This window comes from Ictidomys tridecemlineatus, chromosome 1 (assembly GCF_052094955.1).
Source record: "Ictidomys tridecemlineatus isolate mIctTri1 chromosome 1, mIctTri1.hap1, whole genome shotgun sequence".
Taxonomy (NCBI): Eukaryota; Metazoa; Chordata; class Mammalia; order Rodentia; family Sciuridae; genus Ictidomys; species Ictidomys tridecemlineatus.
This window is the reverse complement of record NC_135477.1, coordinates 96,070,866-96,087,250: the sequence shown is the minus strand read 5'-3', so window position 1 is coordinate 96,087,250 and position 16,385 is coordinate 96,070,866. Positions and strand designations below refer to the sequence as shown.

Genomic DNA, 16,385 nt, shown 5'->3' with positions numbered 1-16,385 from the left:
CACTCATGGCTGATTTTGCTCATTTTAATTAATATTAATTTAAGTTTGAAAACAATATTCTTAATGCTTGTTTAATATTCTATTGCATTAATGTACACTAATTTATCTATTATGCAAGTGGAGGCATTAATTTCCTTGTAGGTTGAACATTTAGTTTCCGGTCTTATAATAACTATGATAAATAAAGTGATTTTGAACATCCTTATACCTAAGTGTTTATGTTCAGGTGGCAGGGAGCTTTGAGGAAAGAATTAAGGTGCCAATGGCTTCAGTGGTAATTTTTATTGTGTAATTTTAATTGTGGAATTCAAGGAAAAAATACGAATTTCAAAATAAAAGAGAAAAGGATATTCTTAAGAAGAAAAGGCTAGAAATACAGCGATAGCCTCAGCATAACTAAGAATGGTGGGAATAGAGATTTAGTAGAGAAGGAAAGAGAAAGGAAGAATATGGCATAGGAAAAAGAGTATTATTATCTTAAAGAGGGAAAGGACTAAGAAGTAGGATCAATATTTATTTAAGATTCTAAATCAGAATTTCAGAATAAATAATGCTACTGATTTTATGATAAGAAAAGTTGATAAACTGTATTTTTATCATATTAAGCTTTAAGAAATGATTAGACATTTGGTTACACATATTTCTATAAGTGATACTGAATTCTAGGAAGGGTTAAGAAGAAAATTAAGTTAAAACCATCATTATATAGGTGGCTATTAAAATAGTGAGACAAAAAAAGATTCCTTTAACCCACATTGATATAGCACCTATCATGCATAGAAAGTCACGTGATAGGTGTTCAAGCCAGTATAAAAATGAGACTTTAGGGCAAATGATGAAATACATAGATACAAATCTTTATCCAAAAAATGAATAAACTATACTGATATACTTCAGTCATAGTAAAGGCTGTAAAGGAAAACACGAGAATAGAAACCCAATTTTTTCAGTCATTTCTTATGATAATTAAAGAAACAGAATGACCACATGGTGGCGATATTCAACAAGAAATTAGAAAACAGGAAGGCAAACTTTCTTGTTCCTTTTGGCCTGCTAATTCTCTTGGAAAAGCACATTGAAACCGTTAAATCATAAGGAAACAAACACTGGGAATTTAGAGGGACAAATTACTAACTGCTCCATCTACCTCATTTCCTTAGACCACTTGAATTTTTGAAACATATTGCAATTAAATGAATTTGTGGTTTTTCTGGATTTGGAACAATGGCAAGATTTGAAGATGCTCAGACAGAAAGCTTCCTGCCTTGGGTGAGTGTCTGCTGTGAGGCCCTCTGGGTGGCTAAGCAGCAGAGAACAGAGGCTCTTCTATTTTCTGGAGTTTACATTTGTCAGTTTCTCCAGTGGGCAAGTTCCCTCCATATGGTTGGCAAAGAATGGGTTGGGCATGAGCAATACTGAATCTTTTCCAAAGCAGGCATCGACTAATTTATATAAATGTAAAAGCAAGTGTTTAAAAAAATATTAAATGGGGCACTAACGCTGGAAAAGAAAGAGTAGTTCTACTTTAGTAATTCGTAATACTTTCAGTTATTTTGAGCCATTTGAAAATAAATATCACATGTGCTATGTGTCAAAATGTAGATATTTAATTTAAAAATAAACTGTAGTTTTTAAATGCCATTAATAGGATCTTTCACAAGGATTATAAGACAATGTGGGTTACCCTAGTATTCAAGCTCCATCCTTTCCCTCTTGGATAATTCTTATGGTTTCTTCAAGACCTCTATAGTTCTTTAAAAGGAAATTACATCTGGAAATAGAGGCTACAGAGGGAAGGTCTCACAAAAAATGTTCTCATCTCAATAAAACTTTATAATTTCAACTAGGATTTTCAAAACATTTAGGAAATAACTAATGGAAAGAAGATGGCCAAGGAGACAAGTTATAAATAAAGAAAGATATTTACAGGCAAAAATAAGTCAAAACAAGGAGAATGAAATCTGTTTAGATTTGCTACATGTTTGGGTGAAGAACTGTGTGAAGCTTGGTGACTCTTATAAATTTAATCCAGATGCTGCTATTTGAGTACAATGGGAAAATACCACTTCTTCTCTGCCTCTGGCACATCTGTGTCTGCTTATTCCCCAACCCTCAGACCTGTCCTGCCTGCTGGGTGTGTCCAGTGTGGGTAGAGTGCAGTCTTTCTTACCTAGAACTCAGAAGGGAAGATAAAGGAATGTAAGATAAGGATCATTTACAAAATGATGCAGGATTGAAAAACATGCAAGGGAATCAAGAAAGAGGAAAAATGAAAAGGGAATTATTACTGAAGAATAATTTTGACTCTCCCTGGTCCCCGACTGGGACACAGAAAGTAGAACTTGCCCAGGGAGATTGAATTTTCTTGATTCTGGGACCTTCTCAAGCAGTGAACCCTATTTTCTGCTTTCTTTTCATTGCAGCTGCAAGAAATGTGCCAATTTTCATTCACCATTGAGTTTTGTCTATCTTGTGTAATCTGGTTTCCTGACTCAAAATACTATAATCCACTGATCAGATACCTCAAATTATTCAGTCAAATGGTAGTTGTTTTTCCTGGGCATCTTATTTTGATATCTAACTCAATCCCTCTTTGAAATATGGCTTCTTTTTGGCTTTTGTAGGTTTCCTCCATCTCTCCTCCTGACTTCCTGAATTAATATTCTCTAACTCCTCTTCAACTCTTGCTCCTTGGTTGTTGACAATCTTCTAATTCTTTGCTGATAAATTTCAAATTCATATTTAGCACCAGCCACTCCCAGAGCTGAAGATTTTGATATCTAACTGTCTATGAAACACCTCCATGAAATTGCCTACTGGCAATTCACACCTAAATGGGTCCCACGTGGATATCTGGTCTTTCTTGCTGAGTCCTCAGCTCTCCTGTTTTTCTCCATACAGAGAACACCACCATATCCCAGGCAGAAAATCTAGGCTCATCCTGAGTCCTCTCATAATCTCCACCCTGATTTATCAGTAAGTCTTTGGAATTATGTATATTCTCATTATACAGCATGTCCCATCTATCCTTTTTTTCAGGGTTCATCTTATTGTTTTCCAGAACCATTGCCATAGCTTTATGACCTGGTTCTGTTCTAGTTCCCATTTGGTCCTTCATTCAAACTAGCACCAGACTTAACTTTCCAAAAGACAAATCAGATCCTACTTCAACTTCACACTTACAGTCCTTCCAACTTTCATGTATTCTCATGATCCATAGATTAAAATCCAAAGGTCTTCACATGGCATTTAAGTTTGTTCATGATTTGGTTCTCATGTCACTCCTCCATACATCTAAGCCACTCCTAGACTCCTTATCACCAAGACCCTTTTGAAAACTCCAATATCTCTACTGGCCTACAAGGAAATATTCCCCATTTTCTACATTATAATGATTAAGACTCAGTTCAAATATTAACTCCTATATGACAATGATTTATGTTTAGGACCTAATACATAATATGGATTTTATAACTGTTTTGTTATTTTTCTATTAAGTCAAAACAAGGAAAATGAAAGCTGTTTAGGTTAGTTGTGAAGTTTAGTACATTTACTTTGAATAAACTTATACAAATAATTTGTGTCAGTCATCATTCTGGGCGATAAGAAGAAACAAAAGGAACAAAACTGAATCCCTGATCTCAAAATAATTGCAGTATATTTTAGGTAAACAATGTCTGTATTCTGTCAAGTACACTTTTATAATGCACTTGACAACCCCTAATACAATTTTGTCTACCATTTTGCCTTCACAAATGGCTGAAATATTATTTCCTGTTCAATGTCAGGTACAATGTCAGGTATACACCAAATGGATATCTCCTCTGTTAGGCCTTAAGGACCTTTCTCAGAATCAGCCTATGCCTTAGTGCTTTCTATTATTTTTCACAATATAACTTGGGCTTGCAGGGTGAAATTTGTTTTCTTTGCTTCTTTAAAATTGTCCTATCACCATTTGATATTCTTGGGATTTTTTGTTTACTGTAAACACAGGCAAGTAAATAATTTCATTAGATGGGTTGTACTATTATATGATATCAACTGGGAAACAGAGTGAAGAACATAAATGATGCTCAGAAACTACCAAGTTTAGGAGGATCTTCTAAAATTAATGTGTTCTATCACATTCATATCAAAGTAATTGGATATATAGTTTTTCTTTGTTCCTTTATTCTAAAAAATAAACTTACTGCCCACCCCCTCATCTTTCTAATTTCTGCTTAAGGGATTGCTTACCAAAATAGCATAATAATAGAAAATAGCCATCATCAATTTAGGTACCCTTCAAATTAAGGAGGTGATTCATTCACATCTCTGTAGATCTTTAGACACAAGGACCTCAAAGTCCACCTGACTGCTGCCTCACAAGGAAGGTTCAACTTTGGTCTCTACTTTATAGAAACACATTATACTCTTGTTCAGTTTATACTTTTCCTACATAAAACTTGGTTTTGAACTTCTCTGGAAATTGATAGCAATCTTTTCCTCCCTCCCACTTTCTTTCTTTCTTCTGCTATATTGAGGTATAAGCAATAGACCAAAAGACTACACATATTTAATGTACAGAATTTGATGAGCTTGGACATAAGCATGTACCCAGGTAACAATCCCCACAATCAAGGTAATAGATATATCCATCATCTCTAGGAGTTTTCTTATGCCTCTTTTTTGTTGCAAAATTTAAGATGAGATCTAATCTCAAAATTTTAAGTGCACAGTACAGTATTGTTTACCATAGGTTCTATGCTGAGCAGCATATCTCTTGAGCATAGACATTTTTCATAATTGAAACTCTACATCCCTTGAACCATTCATCCTTTTCCTTTCTCCCCAGCCCCTGGCAATGCTCTACGAGTTTGTTCACAATGATGCAATGGTGGGCAGGGTTTCTTTCCTTTTTTTTTTTTTTTTTAGGCTGAATTATATTCTCTGGATGAATATTTTGCAATTTGTTTATCCATTGTTCTGTTGATAGACATTTGTAACCATATCTTGGCTACAATGAATAGTATTGGAATGAACACAGGGATTCAGATGTCCCTTTGAGATCTTGATATCTACCCACCAGTGGGATTGCTGGATCTATTTTTAGCTTTTTGATGAACCACTATACTGTTTTCTATAGCAGCTGCACTATTTTAAATTCCTACCAAATGAAAGAATAAAGGGTTATATTTTAGTATACTTAGTTGTGATAACTTCACATGAAAGGAATAATGAATTTATAAATACTTTTAAATAAAAATTCTATAATACTACTGAGTTAATAGAACTCAGATATTTTTTAGCTTTTCTAGATGCAGTTAAAGAAAATCATTATCTATAACTTTAGCTTTATTTATTTATTTATTTATCACCAGGGATTGAGCCCAAGATGCTTAACACCTCAGCCACATCCCAGAACTTTAAAAAAAAATTTTTTTGTTTGTTTTTGAGACAGGGTCTCACTAAATTGCTTAAGTCCTTGTTTAGTTGCTGAGGCAGGCTTTGCAGTTGCAATCCTCCTGCCTCACCTTCCCTAGCTGCAGGAATTATAAATTTGTGCCATATGCCCAGACAACTTTAGCTCTTTTAAATGCAGATAATATAAAATAATAATTTCTTCTACATTTTTAATGATGTTTTATAACTATAATTTATTTGTGTATCTAATTGCTATATCAAATTACATATTGTTCATATTAATTTTTAAAACAATGCGTATAGATAAATAGTTAAGACTATGTAAACTAGCATTAATTGTTTTTAATACTTACAGATAATCATTTTAGTCAATGCTTACTTTCAGATATAAGTACTATGTTAACAAATTACGGAAACAAAGGCAAAATGAAGCAAAACGATAACATAAACCTAATGTCACCAATTTACTCTTGCTTTCTATCTTTTAGGAAACATAGAGTCAACACTAAAATTTGTCCCATCAAGTAGAATCCTTAGTTCAGTCCAGGATGGGCTCAGGGATCTGAATTTTGCTGTGCCTGGTGGTACATGCTTGTAATCTGAGGAAGCTGAGGCAAGTGGATTGCAAATTCCAGGCCTATCTCAGCAACATGGTAAGAACTTGTTTCAAAATAAAAAATAAAAATGGCTAGGGATATAGCTCAGTACCTGAGATCCTGGGTTCTATCCCCAGTACTGGAGCAACAACAACAACAACAAGAATCTGAATTTTAAAAAGTACCCTGGTGTGGGTGGGTGTATTATAGTCTGATTATCCTGTTCTCATTATCAGATTACATTTGTAAGGTGACTATAATATAGCAATTGGCTTTTAAAAGGGTGTTCATATCAAAATTTCAAATATTATGTCATTGAATATATTCTTATATACTTAATATTCAGTTATTTAATTTAAGCATAGCCTAAATTGTCATTTAGAATATGAGCTCTGTATCTAGAATACATGACTTTGAATCCTCATTCTCTACTACTTGGCTTTGTGGAATTATGACCCCTCTTAGGTTGTAATTTACCAGTTTATAAAATGGAATAGGAATATTCCATTTTATAAACTGGTAAATTTATAAGATTGATGCCAGGATTAAATGAGTATTTGGGATATGTAAATACTAAATTAATGTTGGTCATGATTGTTCAGATTACTTTGTGGATTTTCCTTTATATGGATTCGAAATCATCTTTTGTATTGATTTATTTTTATTATATACACAGATCTTAGTGTGTACACCTGAGGTTTGTTTATGGACTTGCTGATTTATGCCTGTCATCTAGGAGTAGTCTCTGGTTTAGCATTTGTCTGGGATGAAAGTGTCACAATTGGGAATATTGTCACCTTTAATGTTTTCAAGGTAATCATTTATTTTGAGAGCTCAGAATTCTTGTTTTGTTTGTTTGTTTTGCAGTGCTAAGGACTGAATTCAGGAGCTCATGCATGCTAGGCAAATGTTCTGTCATTGAGCTTCACCCATCTTGAGAGCATAGAATTCTTAGGTAAATAAATACCATTCCATTATACTTAAAGTGGGTTTTTTCCTGTGAGGAGAGTATTTTCTTTAAGACATGAGATTTGGAGTTTTGTAGATATAGTTTCCTATGGACTGTCTAATAATCTGCCTCCTATTAACTCTGTACTTCTACAAGTATCTGAACTAAGCTCAACTTCTCAGAAGAGACTCCCCAGTAAAGTGGATGCATTTGCCTCTTGAGCTCAAGATTGGGCTGATAAAATTCAAGACAGTACCTGCTACATAGTGGGATTTGTGACATCTCTCACACAGAGTCAGTTCTGGTAAGCAGGTCAAGAGTATATCTGCATTAATTTGAAAATGTGGATTTCCCTGTCCTTTTATCCTCCCGTTCAGTTTCCTTAAAATAATTTAAGTGACTCCAAGTGAGATATGTGTGTACATATCTCACCTAACTGTATTGGCTTTTCTATAATAAGCATATTTTAGAATACGTTTTTTGAATCTAATCAGAGAGCAGATACTGTGACCAATAATTGGTAATTCAGATTCTTAAATTTCTGGTGCAAATCAGTGTAGAAAGTTGATTCCAGAATAGCAGAAGAGTTTGAAGATGTAGAAGTGCTCCCATCCTCCTAGTTTCCGACTCAATTACATTTCTTTTTGTCTCCCTTCCCTTACTTTTTTGGAAGCTGACTTGAAATTCTAAATGATGGGTTTCTCCTGGAATAATGAATGTAGTAAAACATGTCAAGGAGCAAATACAGATTTTTCTGCCTAATCCCAAAATGTCACAGTATGTCATGTAACACCAAACAGCTTGACTCTGTAAAGATAGTACACACAATCTCTTGTCTTTAGAACCTGTGTGTACAACCTAGAATATTACCTTCATAGAAAAATAAAAATATAATTGAATATATTTAGTATATACCAACTAAAACTGATCTATAACAAATTGGAGAACTAAACAATGATTTAAAGAAGGAGTTTGTGCATACGCACAAATGCAAACATACTTAATTACAAGCAGGCCAAATGAAACAAGTTTTGAAAATTCTACAGTCTTCTACTTTTCTTTTTTTAAAAAATATCTTTTATTTTTATTTATTTATTTTTTATATGGTGCTTACGATCAAACCCAGGGCCTCATGTGTGCAAGGCAAGCACTCTACCACTGAGCTACAACCTCAGCCCTTCTACTTTTCTTGAAGCAAAATTGTATCTAATATCTCAAATGACTGAATAGCTATCAGGGTTTCGTTTGTTTCCCAGAGGTCCCTTTGTGATTCAGTTAAATTTGGATTTCAGATAAACAACAAGTAATATTTTATATTTGTATACATGTTAAGTATTTAGCACATACCTATAATAAAAATACTTATTAAATTTCATATTAAAAAATAACTATTTTACTTTATGTATATCCTAAATACCTCATTATGTTTATATTAAAATTTGTTTACCTGAATTTCAAATTTAACTGGGTATTTTGTGTTTTTATTTGCTAAATCTGTCAGACAAAATTCAAATCAACCTTTAACTGAGTCCTTAAACTTTAGAAAAGAGATTAATTATGGTTCAGCAGATTCTGTCCTGTTTGATAGACACTATGGTGTCTTACTGATTTAAATGGGAAAATTGAATTTTTGATCTCTTCACATGAGCAACATTCAAATCAGTGCAATAAAATCCAAGTACAATGAGAAAGTGTGAACAACTCTTTAAGTTCATTATAATGAGGTTTGGTTAGGAATAATATGTTTATTATTAGAAGCTAGACCTCAGTTAGAACATGAGCAGAATATGTTGAAAATAGATCTGCACAATCTGATCATATAAGAGGTCATTTGATATTGCCATGAGTTATTTTGATAGTTAAGTGGAAGTTATATTTGTTAAATATATTTTTGCCCCCAGGTTAATGATTAGTCTGGGGAATAGCAGCAAAATGAACAATAATATGAGAATTCAGGATAAAACGGCAAGTTGAAACAGAAAGGGTGTACATAGGACACAGTTGAAAATTTGGTACTGGTACCAAAACAGGAATGAAGACTAATGGACCAGAATAAAAAACACCAGAGGCAAACTAACATAAATGTAGCGTTTTAAACAAATGTTGGTGGGAAAACTGGAAATCCATATGTAGAAGAATGAAATTTAATCCATATCTGTGACCCTGCATAAAAGTCATCTCCAAGTGGATTAAAGACCTAGGAATTAGACCCAAGACCCTGCACCTGCTAGAAGAAAATGTAGGCTCAACATGCCAGCATGTTGGCACAGGAACCAACTCCCTTAACAAGACTCCTAAAATTCAAGAAATTTCCCTTCCTTTCTAAGATCAAAACTTAGTACTAAAAAATACAAATAACCCAATGAAAAAATGGGCAAAAAATCTAAACAAAAACTTCTCAAAAGAAGAAATATAAATGGTTAAAAATAGATGAAAAATGTTCAACATCTCTAGTAATTAGGGAATTGCAAATCAAAACTATATTGAGATTTCATCTCACTCCAGTCAGAATGACAATTATCAAGAATACAAGTAACAATAAATGTTGGTGAGGGTGTGAGGAAAAAGGTACAGTAATACATTGCTGGTGGCCCTGCAAATTAGTGCAACCACTCTGGAAAGCAGTATGGAGATTCCTCAGAAACTAGGATTTGAACCACCAGGTGACACAGCTATCCCACTTCTTGGTATGCATCCAAATGACTTAAACTCAGCATACAGTAATGCAGCCATATCAGTATTTACAGCTTCATAACTCACAATAGCCAAGCTATAAACCAATCTAGGTAATCTTAAACAGATGAATGTATAAAGAAAATGTGGTACATACACACAATAGAGTATTACTCAGCCGTAAAGAAGAATGAAGTTTTAGAATTTGCCAGTAAATGGATAGAATTGGAGACTATCATGCTAAGTGAAATAAGCCATTCCCCCAAAGTTAAATTTTGAATGTTTTATCTTCATGAAAGTTGAAAGAATTCTAGGCATCCTCAAGCAAAGAGGAGCCAAAGAGTTTTCATGAAGGCTTATGGGAACAGCTCTAGCTTATTGACTTAATAAGCATTCCTAAGCCCTATTCATCAATTTCAGTCCCCTTCCTTTCTGGATGTAAACTAAGAGGAAACAATTTCTATGTGTCCATACAACAAAATGGAAGGGCTTCTGTGCTCTTTAAAATTTTTATACCAAACCATCAAGGTATTTGTGCATCATTTTTATAGACTGCTCTACATTAGGAATTGTTCCAGTCACTCTCATGGAGCTTGTATGCTAGCTCTAGGTGTGTCTTGTGGTCTCTAAATATACCAGCCAGTTGGGAAATACTGAAGCACCATAGGCTCTGACCTTGCCTTCACTCACCCTACCAACATGCAGAAAATAAAATGGCTGAATATTTCCTATATATCACTGGCCTCTCATGTTAGTGATTCTATTCAATCATCTGGATTTTTAATATGTCCCCACCGACTTTTTATTAATAAATTTCTACTCATTATTAAAACTTGTTTTATATAGTCTTTCTCCAAACTCCTTTCTCCATCCAAATGGAATTTAAAGAAGAGTAAAAGGTACTTGTTTTTACCTTTGGTCCAAGTTAACAGCAAAAAATAATGAAATAAAAAATAAAGCAAGAAATTATTAGAAATAAAAAGCAAATAATTATGAGTAACAGACAAATATTATATTGCAAGATGGGTATATTTACGTAGAATAGGTGTTTAGTAAGGTCAAAATGACTGAATGAAAAATTACTGATATATATCTCTTGAGAAGATGAATTTTGTGAATGAATGATTACAAACATACTTTAGGTTGTACCATAGTTACTGTGTTTCTATTGCAGTGAAAAACTAGTACAATTAAGTCAGCATAGTTGTACATTCAAAGTACTGAGATATTATGTAAAATAATATCTTTAGGTATCACTATGCTTTATTAACTGTAGTATTCAACAGATTGCCATCACAGAAATGCTTAAGTCAGAATGCCAATGAAGTACTCAGCAAGATGAGAACTTATGTGAAAGGCTTGTATGGAGATTATAAAATTAGCTTGAATGATGACCACATATTATTAAAAAAACAGCAAATAACTTTTAAAATATACACTAAATATATTGAAAATAGGATATAAAATTTATAATTGATATACAAAAATTTTAAGTGATTTAAAATGTGTGTATCAGGTGCATGCTATAGTAAAATTACTCCCCATATATGTCTTCATGATAAATATAAATATGACTTCTTACAATAAATGTTAGACTTAACTTTCCATTAAAGAGAGTTTGTTCTGCTTGTCTATCAAATTATTGACAAATTGATAAGTAGTAATGACTCATACATTTCAGCACCAAAGTTAATCTTCATTTCATCAATCCGAACTGAAAATAACTTTTAGGTCCAGGTGAGATGGGTATGGAGCCTTGAGTAGAAAGAGTTGGGCAGCCCAGCTTCTCCATTTCCTTATTCTGTGACCTTGAAAAAGGTTTGTAACCCCTATCAATCTGGATTTCCTCATTTGTAAAATTATAATAACACTGCTGTGAAAAATGTATTGAAATAATGTGTGTAAAATGTGGAGCTAAGTAGCAATTTACAGCAGGCATTCAGTTCAAACTTGGGAGATGAAAGAAGGAAGGAAAAGTAAATAGATGCTATGTGATTGCTGCTTTAGTACCTCCAACGTCTCCTGTCTGTTCTACACAGAGATGGCCCAAGGCCCTCAAAGGATGAGAAAAGCACAGGACTGGTGTGTGGGAAATGCATCAACCACAGTGCAACCACTGATATGAAAGACAGTGCTTAAGGTTCTCTGGGGAACACTTGGACATGTCAGAGTTGGCATCATCTATAAGAGACCCTAATTGGTACTGAATCATGACTCTTTCCTTTCTCTCTCTTATGTTGTAAATATTAGGTGTCCCCCAAAAGCTCATGTTTGAGAAGATGCAAGAAGATTTAGAGGTGACATGATTGACTCATAAGAGTCTTGGTTCAGTCAGTGCATTAGTCCTCCAATGGATTAATTGGGCAGAAACTGCAGGCACGTAGGGTGTGACTGGAGGAAGTAGATTCCTAGGGGGTATGCACTTGGGGTACATATTTTGTTCTTGGTGAGTGGAACTAAATCTCTCTCTCTCTCCTGGTGCCCTGTACTGAGTTGCTATCCACACCCATGCCCTTCTACCATGATGTTTTGCCTCACCTTGGGCCCAGAGCAATGGAGTTGGCCATCTGTGGAATGAGATCTCTGAAACTGTGAGTTCCAAATAAACTTTTACTTCTCTAAAATTGGTCTTTTGGTCATTGTAGCAAAAGATTCATTGAAACACTCTTCAATGTGAATAGCACTAAGGCTTTCATCCATTTATGTTTTCAACTTTCTGATTTTTAAAACTGAATCACAATCATGAATTCAGATTTTTTAATTTAAGTCTATTTTTGCACAAGTTCATTTCCTTCATTAAAATTTCAAAATTGTAAACATACATGGCTACAAAAAACCACACTATTAAAATATATCTTTTCTCTCATTGGAGGTGAGAGAAGGAAGCAATTGGGGAACACTTTTCACAATTAGGATCTGAATTTTTGACATCAGAAAGGGCAAAACGGCGACACACCACTGTCCTAGCTTTATAGAAATCAGTTCGCTTAATTGGGGGAAGATTTTGCTGCTGAAAAACCAAAGGTATTTTTTTCCTTTAAAGAAATAGTATTTTTTTTGTGACTCTACTAAGTGCTTTGGCAGCTACTTTATATAGTATTTTAAAATTTAAAAATAAATTCTGGCAATGCTTTGAAAAATTGGAGCAAGCATCATAGATTTTTATGGCAATAGTGAGAAAGAGAACAGAAGCAAACAAAATGATGCCATTTACTAAGTCTCAATTTTGATAAGGAAAAGGAGCAAGGCAGCAAGATGTGCCACTTCGTGTAACCCAATTCAATCATTGTCAAACATCTCTTGAAGTTTTTGTCAATTTTTATAACAAAACCTGCTCTTTCAGTCAATATTTTCTTACTTCTTCAACTTATCACACATCTTATGACTTTTGTCAATTTATAACATTTTGAAAATTCTCTTTGCTTTTGAACAAGATGTCATTGATGATTTGTTGGCAGTTCTGGCCCTCTAGAATGTGTGTTCTGGTCTGAAATGCCTTTACCTCTATTCTTCCGATTACCCAATGCTCTTTGCAAACACTGATTACAAATGTCATTAGCTTCAGTGATTCACCTTCAGTTTCTAGTGCTGAAGGAATGGATCATTAACTCATTTTAAAAATTTTCCAAAAAGGTTGGTTCTACCCACTTGTCCTTCACCTAATTATCAACCTGCAAAAAAGGGAAGAAACAGATACCATACTAAATGACATCTTGGACCAGAAAAAAGAATTAGGTTGCCAGCAGAGCATATTTAAAAGAATGATTAATCTCTCTGAATTTGATAGTCAAAACATTTTGACACTAACTGGCAGTTTTAATGATCACTATAATTTAGCTGATGGGTTCATTAATAAACTCCAGGATACTTTGTAACATTCAACACTGTGATCACTCCAGTTAAGGTTACTGAGAACAAAAAAAACCTTTCCTTAGGACTTTTATAACCTGCCATCAGTAATCCAAGCAGGAATCTGTGTGTAATGATATCTGGTAAACAAGTACCCAGGAAGGTTATCCCATCTGTTAGTAGCCATTGGTCCTGTCTTATTGGTGAAATATCCTATAGCATTCTCGAATGACCCACCAGCCAAGAGCCACATATTTTAGTCCCTTAGAAAGGGAAAACATATATTATCAAATCAGTAAAGTACAGTCATCTTTTAAACCCCATTAGAAAAACAGAGACTTGGTCTTGTTGGTCTTAGTGCAGTAATGTAGGGTGGTTTGGTCAATAATTTTGGGAGTAAAGTTCATCTTTGAGGCTTGAGAGGTTATGATTGAGTTCAAATGCAAATAACATTTAATTAATCTACCTTAGTAACTCTCTGATGGTATTAGACAACTCTAAGATTATCTGTGGGCCCTTAGTAATTTAGTCACTGTTATTATGTCAGCTTCTGGACATAGTTCAGGCAGTTTTCAGGGACTGATAGAGGCCATAATATCCACTATTTTAGCAATAGATAGGGGTCATTTGAATAAAAAGATTCAATTTTCCTGGATGTGGAAGAATTGGAAAATGATGTGAGTGAATAGTTGTAACAATATTTTTATTGTAAAATATTTATTCAGTGATTATGAGTACATGTACACCTTGAAGCCGGAAATATAAAGAGGCAAAAATAAGTGTTTATTGCCTTATCCTTCTCTCTTTCCAGAGTAGTAATGTTTTTTCAGGGCCTTGCACATACTAGGCAAGTACTCCACCATTAAGCTCATCCTAGTTCTATAGTCAGATAATTTTAAGCTGGACAATGCCATACCAGCAAAAGGATTGCCTTTCCTAGCCTCTCTTTCACTATGAAGTAGGATATGGGTGGCAAGTGGTAGGGTTACTCAGCTTCTGGAAGTTTCCTTATGAGATAGCACTCATGAAATCTTCATGATGTGCTTCCCTACCCCTTTCCTTATGCTTCTTTGAATGTCCATTGCCATTTTGGACCATGCATTTGAAGTTACAGGTGACAGAGCAAAGTCACAGAGGATATATGTTCTCCGTTCCTTTGAGGTGCTGTTCAACCCAAGGTTATCATGTCAGACATTAACAATAGAAAAGGATGACATAAAAACTGTTTATAACCCAACATTTATGAGATTTTTCTGTTACTCATAAACAAATTAATCCTAACTCACATCACAATACATAGGGACCAATTCAAAATTTATGATTAATAACCTCCTTTTCTATTTGACACATCATCAGTAAATGCCAGATTCTATGTTGCTTCCTATGTCCTCTGTTCCTCACTGTCTATCCAAAGAATAAGAAAGCATAGTTCCATACTTCCAAAGTAGCCTTTACTCAACACACACACACACACACACACACACACACACACACACATGCACTCTTACTCATCACTATTCAATACCTATTCTTCATCTGCAGTTTCCCCAGCTTTTTTGACCATCATTAATATGAACTCATAGTGCATTTTAATGGAAGCTTTAATAGAAGTCTGTCTTTGGAACAATGGTTTAACAGAGCACTGACTAAATCTCCCTAATGGTGTTAGAGAAGAGCATCAAGGGTTTCAAGGAAGAGACACTAGTTGAATTGAGTCATAAACCTTGAGTAGAAAAGCAGACTATTTTGAGAAGAATATACCTCCAGATGGAGGAAAAGCATGATGAAAGCTGAGGGCGTATTTTGTAAGGTGAAGAAGTGCAGCATGTGGAGGAGTGGAGAAGGCTAACTCAGCCGTGATTAGACCTCTGAGGACATTCTATGTCTTGCTGAAGTTCTTGGATTGCTCTCTGGAACACCATTAGGGACTTTTAGACTTGGGATGACATGATTATTTTTGTACACTAGAAATATTCTAGAATAGGTGATGAGAGGAGTAAAATAAAAAGGCCAACAATAAGGATATTATTGGAGTGTTCATTTAATGAAAGTGGAACTAAAGATGAGAGATTCCAAGATTTTCTGAAAGTCTTCTAAGGGGCTAGGCAGGGAAAATAGAGATATCTGTGAAGAAGAGAACTGTTTTAATACTCAGCATATAGGTAAAAGTTGGAGCCACGAAGTCTTTTAAATCCCTGAGGGAGACATGTGGATTGGAAAGGATATAAAAGTTAACAAAATCCTGGGATGTAGGTGGAAAAAATAAATATCCTGTAAAGGTATTTTGGTGGTAGCAGTGAACAAAAGTCAGGAAACCAAGAAAAGAGATAGGGGAGGTGGGAAAGGGTTTTAAAAAGAAGTATTTATGATTATTTGATTAAAGTTTGCCTCCCTTGTAGAAGACAATAGACTTCAGTATTTTTTGTTCACCATTTTATCTTCAGCTTCTAACTGAATGAAGCCCAATACTTATTACACTTTTTTTAGAGAGAGAGAGAATTTTAATATTTATTTTTTAGTTTTCGGCGGACACAACATCTTTGTTTGTATGTGGTGCTGAGGATCGAACTTGGGCCGCATGCATGCCGGGCGAGCGCGCTACAGCTTGAGCCACATCCCCAGCCCCTCATTACACTTTTATTGCTTATTAAATATGTGATAAAGAAATCTGGATTCATTTTAGACATTATTGAGGCTTAGAACAGACTAAGAGATTATACCAAGAAAAACCCAATTGTAAAACAACGAATAGAAGCAAAACACAATCATAAAAAACAACAATAAAAAAGACATCCTATTTCTGGCTTATAAAAAAATGCTTCAATTGCATTTGAAGCTTCAATTGCATTAGAATTTCCTCATTGTGCCACTATCATATCACTGTATTTGTTGAATTGTGCCTCCCAATTCTTATC

At 34.4% G+C, this 16,385-nt stretch overlaps 1 long non-coding RNA gene across 3 annotated transcripts in view; it reads left to right on the top strand.

Annotated features, from left to right (window-relative positions):
- The first annotated feature begins 1,065 nt into the window (after nt 1-1,065).
- Nucleotides 1,066-16,385, top strand: part of LOC110598429 (uncharacterized) — a 131,226-nt gene continuing 115,906 nt past the window's right edge. For 2 of the 3 annotated variants that reach the window (XR_013437102.1, XR_002484289.3), the window contains exons 1-5: nt 1,066-1,269; nt 5,892-6,056; nt 6,867-6,954; nt 7,105-7,252; nt 11,661-12,212. This is a non-coding gene — a long non-coding RNA (uncharacterized LOC110598429). The remainder of the gene's footprint in view (nt 1,270-5,891; nt 6,057-6,866; nt 6,955-7,104; nt 7,253-11,660; nt 12,213-16,385) is intronic. The other variant, XR_013437105.1, reaches the window with a different exon arrangement.